The following is a 14,378-nucleotide window of genomic DNA, read 5'->3' as shown; positions in this document are numbered from 1 at the left end:
AATCTTTTAATTTCTGTCAATCAACCTCTTAATATTAATGTAAAAAAGAAATCTTACCCAATAGAAACTAATTTTGAATTTCAATAATTTTAAAGACTAAAAAGATATCGAAGTCAATATTTAGTAAGAAAAAGAGTATTTAATTTATGCATAGTTTATGGGTGAAGAAAATAAATAGTTAAATGAGTGAAGAGAGATAAAACAAAATGGTTTAATGCAGTGGCATTGAAGTCGTGTGAGAGTTAAATGTGGGTAGGCATGTTATTCAATTTCTAGGGGAGGCATCAACACTTGGAAAGTAACGTTTATTGCTATCATCACAGTTCCCAAATTTCTTTTTACTGTCATTTTTCATTTCTTCACCTTATCCATACACTGCAGTAGTCATTTATGCTTATTTTTCGGGATTTTCTCACATTATTTTTCAACACATTCTTTACAAATGTATAAGGGTTACAAAAGAATTGAGTTAGGTATGGTATAAATATCATGATTAAATATATATCACTTGTATGGATAGTGTATTGAAAATTTTACACCCAATAAATATAACAAAGTTTATAATATATTAAAAAACGAGTTTATAGTATATAAATTGATAAAATCTTCGTCTAATCAGTTTTATGATTAAGTTAAGTTTGAAGTCTATTTTTTAATATGATATTAATGTTATAAATTAAATAAAATTTATTTTAACAGAGTTTGTTATTTAATTATTATATTATTTATATAAAAAACCGTTATTTGTTAAATATATTATGTCATTCACTGTTGAATCATTTGTTAATATTTAATTTTATATTTAAAATATATATTTTTATATAAAAAATATATTAAAATTTTATATCAATTTAATATAAAACAATTTTATAATTTAATTTTATAATTTTAATTAAACTTAACTTTATTTCTTATCCATTAATTATTCCGTTATGTTATCTACAAAAACTTTGGTATGTTTTGATTTTCCTTGGTATGAAGAAAAATGCATAAAATTAATTTTGTGGACATTATGGGCATATGATATAAAGTCCAATACTTGACTTTCAAATGAATAGTGATTTTGGCCCCTTACCTTGTCGATCTTATCGTTTCAATTACCTCACAATCGTCCATTTTGTCTTTATCATTGGGATAGATATTATTACTATTTTGTGTTTTGTCTCTGTCTTATATTCGACTACACCATTATTTTTTATGACCACTGGGTAAGAACCACTTTCTTCCAAGATATACCACCAGGTAAAAATGTTAAATTAAAATACATTATTTATTATTTATTCAAATACTTTATGATTAAATCATAAAAAGTTAACCAGGAATTTAATCACATTTTATCCCATACTTTTTACGTTGAAAAAATATGTATCTTTTTTTATAATTTGTCTTGTTCAATAAATTTAATTAATCCTCACATAACCCTTAAATGAAAGTGGGGTTAAATCATTGCATCGCTTTCAACTTTTTTTTCTCCTTCTCACTGGACCTTATTCTGATTTTCATCCAGATCTCCTAAGATTTGTGGTTTGTTTGGGTCTGCAAACAAATAAAAAAAAGTAAAAGATTGAACCAGTTTATTCAATTAAAATTCCAGTTTAATTCATAATTTTTTAAGAAGTGGCTTTGTTGCTTAAGAAATTAATTTCCCAACTATAAAGTATAAATTAATAACAAATAATCTGGAACAAATTAGGAGAAACATACAAGAAAAGTTTAATAAATTAATCGAAACTTTATCACTAACAGGAACAAAGGACAGAACGCGAAGTTTTTTAGAAGGGTTGTCTTTTTTTTCCATTGGGGTCAACATTTTAGGTTTACTATTCATAACACTATCCTAAACTTCACAATCGTATCTAACATTTTAACCACAAAACATATAAATTAATTTTATCGTTATTAAAATAACAACTCCAAAAAATAAATTGTTTCTAATGTATATCAATTATGCATCACAAGAAATGGGATAGACTTGTCAGAGATAATGGCGACTTAGAACACACAGTAAAAATGGAACCAATTTTATTTCATTTTTTGTTATTTAATGAATAATTGAATTTTTTTTATTTTATATTTTTAATTAAAACGATAGATATGATTAAAAATATTGGTTGATAGTTTTATTAATATGCTGTTTTTATAAAGAATGAGTTTTCTATTTAACGTAACATATTAACAAGTAATAGATTTATGATAAACGAATTAAAGTGTTAACTTTTCTTAAGACATATAAGAAACACAGATAAAAACTCTAATCATAATAAAATAATTGGGAAATTCGCAAGAATCAAAATCTAATTATAACTTTCTAATATTGAAAACAAAAGACAAATTTTTTCTCTCATTTTTAGGATAAATCTTAAAATTGCTTCTGAAATAAAATAATGTCACGCCGCACGTACGACATTATTCGCCCAAAATCCTATGATGTAAGCGTGCGCCAATTTCTTTCCTTTTTTATCTCTTGTAAGTTATCCCTTTGATTTGGTTAGAATCTCAGATTAAAAAAATATACCTATTATGAAATATTATTCTATAATTTATAATTTATAACTATTCTGCCCGCTGTAAAATAGTTTCATAATTATATACTGTGTCGCATTTCAATGAATAAAGGTGGTTTAATTGGAACTTGATGTTTCTTAAGCATATGACAGACGGTTGTTGGAATCGTAAGATGTCGTGATCAAACTTGAATATCGTAAAGCCACTCTGCATTCTGATGAAGCATCAATTCTTGGTGACAAGGATGGGTGTAAGTGAGAATATTATAAATACTTTTAATAAATTAATCAATTTTATTTATTTATTTATTTATTTATTTATATATATGTTGGTAGATATTATCCGACACCAACCCTTGAAGTCCTTATCCAAATCACGCATCAATCTGCTCATAATCCAATCCAATTTATTCATGCTTCATCTTACACGGAGATTATGAAAACAAAGAAGTTTCCATTTCAAGGGTTTGCATGTGTGTGGTTGGTTGTTCGAATATTTACCATGTTGCATTCATTGTATGTTATGGTTGATGTCATATACGATACAAAGGGAAGCATGGCATTCATACATTACATATATATGTACGGTGGATGAGAAATTTATTAGTCACGTGAGGAAGTCACGTGAGGGAGAGTCCACTAGCCGACAGAATACAAGGTGTCCGTACGACGAAGTAAAATATGGGGTGCGACACATGTACGGATTCTGCCCTTATCCACGCGTCCTCCTTTGACCAAACACGTGTGCCCTGTCCTTTTCCCACTATCTCACAATCTCTCCATGCTCTGCCACGTGCCGTGTTGTTGTTCTCTCTCTGCTCTCGAGATTCGCGTGATCGCTCTCTCTTTTTACTGCCTAACTCCATCCCTATCCATCTTTCTTTTCCCTTCTTTTCCTTTTTCTTTTTATTAAAAAAAACAATAAATTACCTTTGACCGCATTGATATTATCGTCTCAAAAATACCATACTGTAGTACTGTCAAATCTTCTTATTATTTTATCCTCCTTTCCCTTCTTCTGAATGATTTGATTTGGTTGGTTTATCATCCTTAATAAAGTGTAAAAATAATATGTCGCTTAATTTGAGTTTCTCTAAATGTAATATTAAGTTTAAATACATATATTTTAATATTTAACTTGAATTAAAATGAAAATAAAAGTTTAATTAATATGTCATTTGTTTGAGCTTTTAATATGGAAACAGATTAAAAATTTGTACCAAACCGAAATAAAATTGTGTTTTTTTCAACACAACTATCATTACGAATAGAGTTATAGTAATAGTTTCTGTTTTTATTCTATTCTGATTACTTTATATAACTATAAAATGACATGTATCTTTATTTTCCATTTTTAAAATATTTTATCCTTCTAAGCATTTTTTAAATACTCTATAAAATTTAGGAAACTTGTGATTTCTTTCTAGATTTCTTAAACAAGTTTTCAATCTTTTTCGCAATACACGAGTTAAAATATGTAAAGAAATTTAAATTATTTTAAACGGATCAATCTTTGGTTTGAATAACTTTTTAAATAAATTTGAATTTAAAAAGATGATAGTATAGGTTCAGGTAGTTAACCCAAACTAGTATAGGAGTTTTAGAAGATTTAAAATATAAGTAGTTTTATAAACATAATTCGTTTGAGTATTTTGTAGTTGATTAATCTCCGTTAAATTTGTTTATGTGTATATTTATTATGTTTTGAGATATATGTATATCTATTTAAAGTATTAAATTGATATTTTAGTTTACATGTTTATTACTGAGCTTTTAGTATCTTGAAAATGTCATTTCTTCTTTTGGTTTAGAAATAGACTTTTTGTACCTCCTTTAAGTTAACTCTATTAGGTTAGGTGTTAGGTGTTGATGTAACGATAATGTTTAATGTCATTTTTTATGAGGTTGTCCAATGATGTGAAGCTGTATATATTTGATAAAGACGATAACTAAAAGTTTTACATATTACGTATTAAGTTAGAATTTTATGAATTTTGAAAAGAAACGCTTAAAATTTTTAGTTAAAAAATAAAACTTGTGAAAGAATCAATGAACACTTTTCCCTAAACCGAGTAAATTAATTAATAAATGATTATTGAAAGCAAAGAGCAAGATTAAGTAGAAAGTAACCCTAAATTTTTTTTATGAAAGTATAGGAATTGAATTATGAGTCTAAATATAGTAGGGAGTAGGTGTCTAATTTTTAATTAGTGATTTAATTAAGGATAGGATCACGTGGGCATGGGTAGTTTTATGGGTTATGTTTATTTCAACGAAGAGAAAGATAAGATATACGTAGCATTAATTTGCAAGGTATGAACATGCACGACACTAATATTTGATTTTAAAGTTCAACTTTAATAGGGCACTGTTTGCTTACCTTCTGTGTAAGGTATTAACATGTGCAAAACCCTCAGCATTTCATTTCTCAAATCACCATCGATCTAATGTTTTAGGTAAGCCTTTTTTAATAATTGTTACCACCTTTTTCAAAGCACGAAGCTAACCCTAATGGAACCAACTTATTCATGCTTTCGATTTTCTTAATATATGGATCAAGTACGATCTTGTTTAAATATATTATCAATTTATGTCATCCTCGAATCAAACTTTTGATGTCTCAGTTAAATATAAGATTAATATAAAGTATACAGGTGTTATTTGTTATTATTTTGCTGTTAGATTTTTTATAACTATTTAATTGTATGAATAAGATATACATATGTATTCACTTGAGAGGTATATTAGTTTTCACGATTTTGTATAACACTATGTTATGAACTATATAAGAAATTATAATATTATTTTCAAACTTTAAAATAATAAATTTATTGATTTTTTATATATTTATTTATCTTCTCTTTTGTATTTCATATAAGACTAAATTCACACTTAAATTATTAACTTTTATCAATTTATAACTATTATTTGAAGATATAATTTGATTTTAGAATAAATTTACTCATTGGAAAGAAACTAAATAAGTATCAAATGATTTTATATTTGTCAGAAAAAGTAAGAACAAAATATGAGTGACGACCTTTTACTGTCACCAGCGAGACAAATATTTTAATTCGCTTATATATTTAGACTAATTAAAAAAATATTCGAATTTAAAACTGTAAAAATTGTAAATTGTTATTTTTTAAAATCAATAGACCAAATTAAATATAATTAAAGGACGTAAATAGTTTAGTCTTTATATATATAAATCATGTTTGGAAAATATAGTTCAACTAAAAATTTAACTAAAAGAGGAAAAGCTATGACATATCTCGATTTTAAAAAACTGTCGGAAACTTAGCTGATAGCTACAGCATGGTAGCTGATATAGTAAAATAGAAATATAAACAAAAAAAGCAAACACACTTAAATAATATTTTTATATCAAATTTAAATCTGACTTTACTAATAAAATATAATTTTAGTATTTAGAATTTCATTTGTAATTAATTAATTAATTTTATATATATATATATATTCTAATCTTAAATTCTTTATCTGAGATATTCATTATACGAGGCAATTTTTTTTACACTTTGTTATTTAAGAGATAAATCAATTAAATCTTACACTAATTTTCATAAATTTTACTTTTAAATTTACTCTTATTTACCTTTAAATCTACTTAAATAAACAATAAAAAATTTATCTTCAAATCCTCTTCAATTCATTTAATCACTCTCTCAAAAATTTATTCAAGTAAACAAAATCTTAAATCAAAACTTCATTACAAATTTATTTTAAAAAGACAAGATACGTAGAATTTGGTGTCAAAAATAATTTAAATTCACTTTTTTTTTCTTAAAATTCTTTAAGACAACTTTTGAAAACAAACATAACCAAAATTGTAAATTTCAAAACTGACAAATTAACCCTCATAGTGTTATTTCAAGAAATTTAAAATCGAAATATTGTCTACACATCTTTCTCTCGACCATTTACGGCAACCTTCATAGACAAATATAACGATATTCAAAATTTTAAAACTATAAAATTAATCGTTATAATGTTATCTCAAAAATTTTAAAATCGAAATATTGTTATTTTTCACCTATATAAAACTATTTTATTTATTCTTTAAGTTTTCTTCAATTAGATAATTTTATTTATTCTATTTAGTTGTATTTGATTTATCTAAAAATTTAAGATTAAAAAATTAATTGAGGAGAAAGTAACCTAAGTATCCACTTGTGTGAGGCTGTCAACATTCCGGGATTTCCAGTATCTACTTTCCTGTCCACTTGAAAGTGATACAACTAAATATACAAAACTACAGCTCCAATTCATTAATTAATTAACTTTCATGTCTATTCACTTTTTTGACTTTTTTATTTTTAAATATTATTTTATTATAACCAAAATTTCAATATTAATAACTAAACATTATCATTTGTATCATTTTAAACAAATTTAACATATTCTTCAACCATTATTTCGAAAACAATTTTTCGTATTAGTTAAAATAGATTAAAAATCCCGGATTTTTTTATTTCATAATATATTTAATTATCCTTTCATAATTTTTAATAAAAACTATTTTAAAATGTCTTAATAAACACATTAACTAGAGTGTTGAGTTGAGTGTGGGTGTGAAAGTACTTTGACATGTATATCCACTTTTTTAGTAAAAATTTAAAACAAATATTCTAGTATTTCTAGTTGAATATTGTCCAGATTTATTCAAACTATATAATAGAATGTGAAAAGTTATAAAAAATAATTGTGGTGGTTGAGGCTTTAACCTTTATAAATTTTGTGGACATGAAATGGTATAGTATGTGAAAATGAAAGTCATAAAAACAAGTCTTAATCATATGTTTGCTTTTGTTGAGTTGCATCTCATAAAAATATTCAAGATATTTATAGTATAATGTCGGACATGGTAGTCGACATCAAATTATAGATAAATATATTTTTTTATTTTAAGAATAAAAAACATATCTAACATTAAATACTATTCACACGTATTTATATTTCTCTTCGTCGTTCTATCAATATAGAAGTTAGAAAGTTTAGTATTGATACCCTTTGTCATTACACTAAATATGATAAAGAATGTTGTCATTTTCACTTAATCACTAGCATAATCTTACATCTTCGTACAACATTATTAAGTCATTATATTTAATTTAAAATATTAAAATTTAGTTGTGTTTATGATTAAATTAAATTTCAATATCTTATTTTTATTTTCACCATCTGTTCTTATATAGACGTTATATATACTCGAAATAGCAATAATTATATATTGACATGTAAACAATAGATACAACATCCACACAAAAATAATCAAAAAAAATGTTTATATTAACTATATTTTGATATCATATGGTTTTATAGAACTGCAAAAGTATTTAAAAATGTTATAGTGTATTATAAAAATAAAAAAATAAGTCTGAAGGGGTAAAACTATCAACACTATTTACAACAAATTTTATTACAATTAAGTGAAAGTAAAAGAGAAAAGGATGAATGTCTAATGATTAACCTCTCTCACTAATTAACACTAATATTTTTTGGACCGTTAAAAAATGAAGGTGAATAGTTGAAAACAACACATCTCGAAAATTAATCTCAGAAGATGAATAATAATTGAAATGCACGCATCTACATTAGGATATTTAATTATTGCATTCAGATTTTGCCTTTGGATCTATCCGACTTTCACATGTTGCATGCATATTCACTCTTTCCTTTGCTTTTTGTCAAATCAAATTCACAAATTCAAGCTCAAATTTTAATATCCATAATCTTCTTTAATTAATTTTGGGTTTATTTCAATATTACTCGACGAATCAAAATTAAGAGAAATTCATTAACATAACTTCGTTAAAAGTATGAAGATTTTGTACTTATCAAATCCGTGAATCTCTTAAGCATATTGGTGAATTTCATCGTATAGTTTTTAAAGAGTAACATATCACTCCTTTTTGGGAAAACATTAAAAAAAATCTACCTTAATGAATTATTAAAAATTTAAATAAAAGACTAAAATAATAAATTTATGAATCGTTTTATTTATTATTTATTTTGTTAAGCTTGCAGCAGGGAAAGGAAAAGGCTAACAGAATTTCCATTCTTATCTAATCATGTCCTGTTAACACAACATGCGCACTAATCAGTCATTAGGAATGTTTGGCCACACTCTCTATTTTAGATAAATTCAGTTTATTTAAAATAAATAACTGTTGCTGTTTGTTACAAATTAAATAAAATATTGTAAGATTGGCTGAAATCAACGAAGGGTTCTTTTTATGACTTTCAAAAAATTTGAAGATCAACTTCAACATCAATAGTTCAATACTGTAAAGAAAATGAAAAGCAGACAACAGTTTAGGAAAGAAAAATGATAATGTGTTTTTTATTATTATTATTTTTTTTATAATTTTTTATCTTTATAATATGTATAAAATAAATGTAAATATATGTACCTAACTCAACCTGAATAATAATTTGACGAGAACTTTTGTTGTGATGAAACTCCATCATAGACTCAACCTAACTTCTTTTATCCTACTACTACTGGTAGGTGCAGTGGGTCCATTTGTGCCCATGCCTATCTATAGTTTTCATCTTTTTATCATTTATCTTTTTAAGAAAATCAATTCTACTGAGTCATTTTATTAATATGATAACATTATATCTATTTATGTCCTCCTTAATATGTAATTAGTGTTTAGTTTAGTTTTATAACCCGTTTTAAGCATCCCATCTTAAGTATACTTTTTAATATTCTAGCTTAAGACATTTTTGGTTTCACTCTCCCAACTTCTCTTTTGTATATTTTGTGCCTTTTATGAATTCACTTTTTCCTTCGTGGTTGCTGTTTTTTTGTTTTCAACTCTAGAGACATGGAACAGTTTGTTTAAATAGTTAATTATATATTAAATAATACATGTTATAAAAAAATATTCGCATGGATTGAAACAAAAATACAATAAAATACGATGGTTGATAAAGATTACACGGAAAATAAAGCGTACACAGTTAAAACGTATTTAAGTTATTTTACAATGTTTTCTTTTTGTCTTAAATAGAAAATCGAGGAATCCAACGACATTATCATGCTATTATGAAATTTTGGATATTTTTAGAAAAATAATATAAAAAAAATGAAATATTAGACTAATATGACATGATTTAGTTGGGAAGAATAAGGTTTTATAATATTGAGGAAGAAATTATTAAATATATATTACTAAAATGGATGAAGAGAGAATGTGAATTTGAGAGAACGACAAATATATAGTTATATAGTTATGTTATGAAGGATAGAAGGAAAAATGAGAAAGAGCATGATAATTTTACATCTCCTTCATTTCTTTTATGTTTTATTATTTTATTATTGTTATTTTACTGTGAATGTTTTGTATAAAAAACAGATAGAAGTATTGATGGACAAGCAAAGTCATGAGTGCACTTTAAAAATTTGGCATAAAAGGATAACGTAGGAAAAATGAGTGTTGAAGAATGAGGTAAAGGAAGAACATTTTTAGTTATGAGAGTTCAAAATGGAGTTCACAATAATTACAATAACTATTATAAAATATAAAGAAAACTAATTACAATTATTATAAATTCTAATTTGGTTGAAGTAACTAAATATGTAATTGTGTGTGTGATTGTGTGACATATTGAGTTTACATATTTTAGGTTGTATGATGAATTTAGGATATTTGATTAATAACATAATGTGATGTTTTGAACTGACTTACACTATTAGACATTAAACTAGTATGTTTGTACTACAATTGAAGTATTAGATTGGAACTTGACACGTCTACATCGGCATAATTGTATAAATTCGTTTTTTATAAATATGCAAATTCTCGTTTTCTACAAATATGCAATTTCATTAGGCGAAGTCAATGCTAAAGTTAGTGTGTCCATTGACTGTGGTTACTGGACGAAAATATTTTCGTTGAGCTACTTCAAAGTCAAAGAACTCATTGACTTGGTTGTTGTTAAACGCATCTAGACTTCGCTCGACGAATTTTGACATATAAATTCCTCGAAAATCCACCGATGGTCTTGTTGGGCGCATATTGAGCTCATTTGACAATTTATTGAGAAAATTATCCACTCTTAATGTTGTTGTCTCTGTTATGATTTTCAAAATATCTAATTTTTCATAAACATAAAAATCTTAAGAAAAATATTTATTTTTTGGGTGTAACAAAGATTCTCCCTTCTATTCTCATTCAAAATGAGAAATTGAGGATACATACTAAAAAACTATTTTGAAAATTGGTTAGAAGTCATAATGAATTATTTTTTATTTTTGAGAAACACAACAAGAACTAACCTTGTTCTTATCTATTTCAATTTATGATGAAAAATTAAGAATCACGTTAATAGGTTAATATTGTTTGTTTGAAAATATTGATATTTTTCTTAACTTTTTTAAGATTTTTTATTTTTTTGACATTTTTAACATGGTTAAAAAATATAAAGATATTAAATAGATGATGTGGACAATCATACCTTTAAAACATTATTCAATCACCTTATAAATAGAAAGACGTTTTAAATATTAGGACAAATCACAAGTACTTATATCTTTTAAAAAGGTATTAATTATTTAGGAAATGAAAAATATTAAGTATTTGGATGATATGGATGACCATACAAATATTTATACTTTTTAAAAACAAAAAGAAATCATTTTTTGTATGTTTTTCTTTTTATTTTTTTATGAAAAAGTGTGTGTACAGTAAATATTGGAGTGCGACAATCAAAATGAAACAAGCCCATGAAATAACGGTGTGGTGTGTGCATTTGGGACACAGGTGCAGGAAGGAAATACAATCAATTTCAATTCCAGAATTAAAAGCAGAGAGGTATGGAATTAGTATATTAGGTATATGAACTAAAATGAAGGTACACCAAGCAAATCCAGTCCAGGCCCAACGACGACAATGATGCAGTAATGAAATTAGGGGTGTTGAGAGTAAGGTTTGCATATCTCAAACCCCATTGTTTTCCAAAAGAGAGTCATTCACCACACATATGGGTGTTTCACCCTACAGCTCCAATATTTTATGCATCTTAAAAATTTCACTTTTAACCTTTTAATATCTCATTTTACATATTTTTTTTATTAAAGACACTTTAATAAATATCTTTTATTTTCTTCTTTTTCTTATTAAAGACACTCTCCATCACCTTAATAATAATCTAATTTAATTTAAAATTTAAATATTATGTAATATAATTTTATATTTTAATAATTATTAAAATATGATTTATATTGTAATATATGTTTGTAAATTATATTTGAATATTATATTGAATTATTTTATTATTTAATTAAGTTGTAAATTTCTTATAATTTATCTTTTCTTAATTAATTATTTATATATTAAATATTTTAAACTTTCATATATTTTAATTAAATTATTACAATTTAATATAAAAATTTAAATATTTAATATCCAAATTCTTTTAATAAAATTATAAATTAAAAATATATAAATTTATGAAAAACGTGAAATTTAATTAATTTTTATTAAATTATAACAATTTGACATACTCAAATAAATTAAGATGAGAAAATAATGACGGGCCACACACACAAGAAAAAACGTTATAAAAGAAATTGAGATATCATGCAATGCTTATGGGAAGATAGGAACATTGTTGGGTATAAACTTTCATACAGGATAAAATAAGAGATGGACATGAATTTATATACACATAAGATTTTTTCATTGATAAAAAATCGTTTGAGATGGTACTAAAAGCAAATCCATAAGAATTTGACCGGGTGAATATCTCTCCTTATTGTGACCATATGCTGAGTGTTAATTCTTTGTTACCTTCCTTTGCACTTCATTTTAAATTATTAAACATAATTTCTAAAAGTACACGTATGGAATTTATACTTTGTGAAAACATGAGAGTGAATACATGTAATGTGAATATTAAATTATGATATTTGATAAAGAAAACATTATTTTAATTATGCATTGAGTCTAATATACAAATATATCTGATAATGAGAGTCTTTGGAAGTTGGTAACATTAAATTGGAAGAGTAAAACTTTACAAAATATAAACCATACAGTTACTTATATATTAATTGAATTATTTACCTAGTTGAATAACTAACTCACTTTTTTTTTCTGTATTTACAATCCTATTACGACCATATTGACAAAAAAACCATATCATTCTACATATATATAAGAACGAGAAGAATAGAGAATTAGGAGAAAAAATATAACGCGTTTGTTTTACCGTGTTTTCTCACAAAAGTAACATTAATCTTTGGGAAGGCTTTTTGTCCCAGGCTTCATTTATTTTAAACTTGAATGTGTTTATAATTCATGTAAAATGGGAGAGTTTTAATTTTGGTTTCTATGAAAAAAAAATATTGTTATAGGTTCTTTAAAATTGAAAATTACCACTTTTAATCCCAAGTTTTCTCGGATACTAATTAATTATTTGTAAGTTAAAAAAAGTTAAATGGCTATTCCAAGGAAAGAATATTAGTGATGTAATATGATGTTGACATGCATCTCCTAAAACGATTGTCAAGATATGTAACATAATTGTTATGCATTTAATTGGAATGAATATTATTAGGGATCAAAAGTAGTGATTGAAAATTTTGGAGGGTGAAAAAAAAAATCATAGGAACTAAAAGTAAAATTCATACATTTTACAACGATTAAAAATAATGACTTCAAATTTTATAGGAAATGAAGAACCCTTTTCAAAGAACTAACACAAAAACTTACTAACATGGATTTGAAACATATTTAAGTCTCTCCTTCCTAATATAGAATAATATATTTATACTAATTCCTGAAAAATTCTAAATATATTCTAAAATACAATAATCATTTTAAAAGATAATTCTACATTTTTTTAAAGTATTAAATGATAATTAAAAAGGTAAACAAACGCGTTTCAAATTAATAAAATATCTTAGGATCATATGGTTTTGCTTTTTGATTAATGGATTAAACAGTACTAAAAGTTATTCTTAAAAATCAAATTTTGGAATGTTTTTTAAAAGTGATGTTTTTATTAAGAGAAGATTGTTTAACCATTCTTTTGTTTTAATAAAAAAAAGGGTTAAATATGTTTTTAGTCCCTGAAGTTTCACTGATTTTTGGTTTTAGTCCCTGCATGAAACATTGATGGCATTTAATCCTTATTGTTTTGAAACTGTTATAAATAGTCCCTAATTTTAAACGGCGTTAATTTTTGTTTCACGTGGCTAACGACCAATCCACGTTTCATGCCAGCTATGATTTATTATGTGCCATATTTTGTTTTCTTTTTATTCCAAATTTGCACAGAAGCCCTTAATTTCTTCTATGTTTGCACTTTGATTATTTTCTTTTCTTTTCTCTGTTTCTACTTTGTGCCTTCACCTGGAACCTTCCATTAGCCAGAACTGAATTGGTGGACACTGAAGGTAAACTTCTTGGAAGTTATGGCATATACGGTTTGAGGGCAGTTATAATATCTGGCAATGGGGGTGGAGTACAATATGCAGCAATCCGAAACTTGTCCTTTGCCCGTTGTCCAAAATCCCATTCCTTTTCTCTATTGGTTGAATTTTAAAAGCATAAAAATCCTCACCCCAGACAGAGCAATGTTTCCGTAGTAGCAAACAAAGGGTAAAGAAAAGAAAACTAGACCTACCAACCAACTTCATTTTGAGACAAAAGGTGGAAGGAATGGGAGGAGCATCTGGGAAGATGTCGGTGAGATGGGGAAGTCTGAAACGAGCCTCCCAATCTTGCTGGAACTTTGTTTTCCAATCGGGGTCGCTGAAATCAATGCCGGAAATGGTGCGACTCAGGCTGCTCACCTCCGCAAAGACGCCAACGCGACACTGTTGACTCTGGTTTTCTC

Source organism: Vigna umbellata, chromosome 1, assembly GCF_029865625.1.
Source record: "Vigna umbellata cultivar VRB3 chromosome 1, Vumbellata_1.0, whole genome shotgun sequence".
Taxonomy (NCBI): domain Eukaryota; kingdom Viridiplantae; phylum Streptophyta; class Magnoliopsida; order Fabales; family Fabaceae; genus Vigna; species Vigna umbellata.
The sequence above is the reverse complement of the archived record's forward strand: the minus strand, read 5'-3'. Positions refer to the sequence as shown.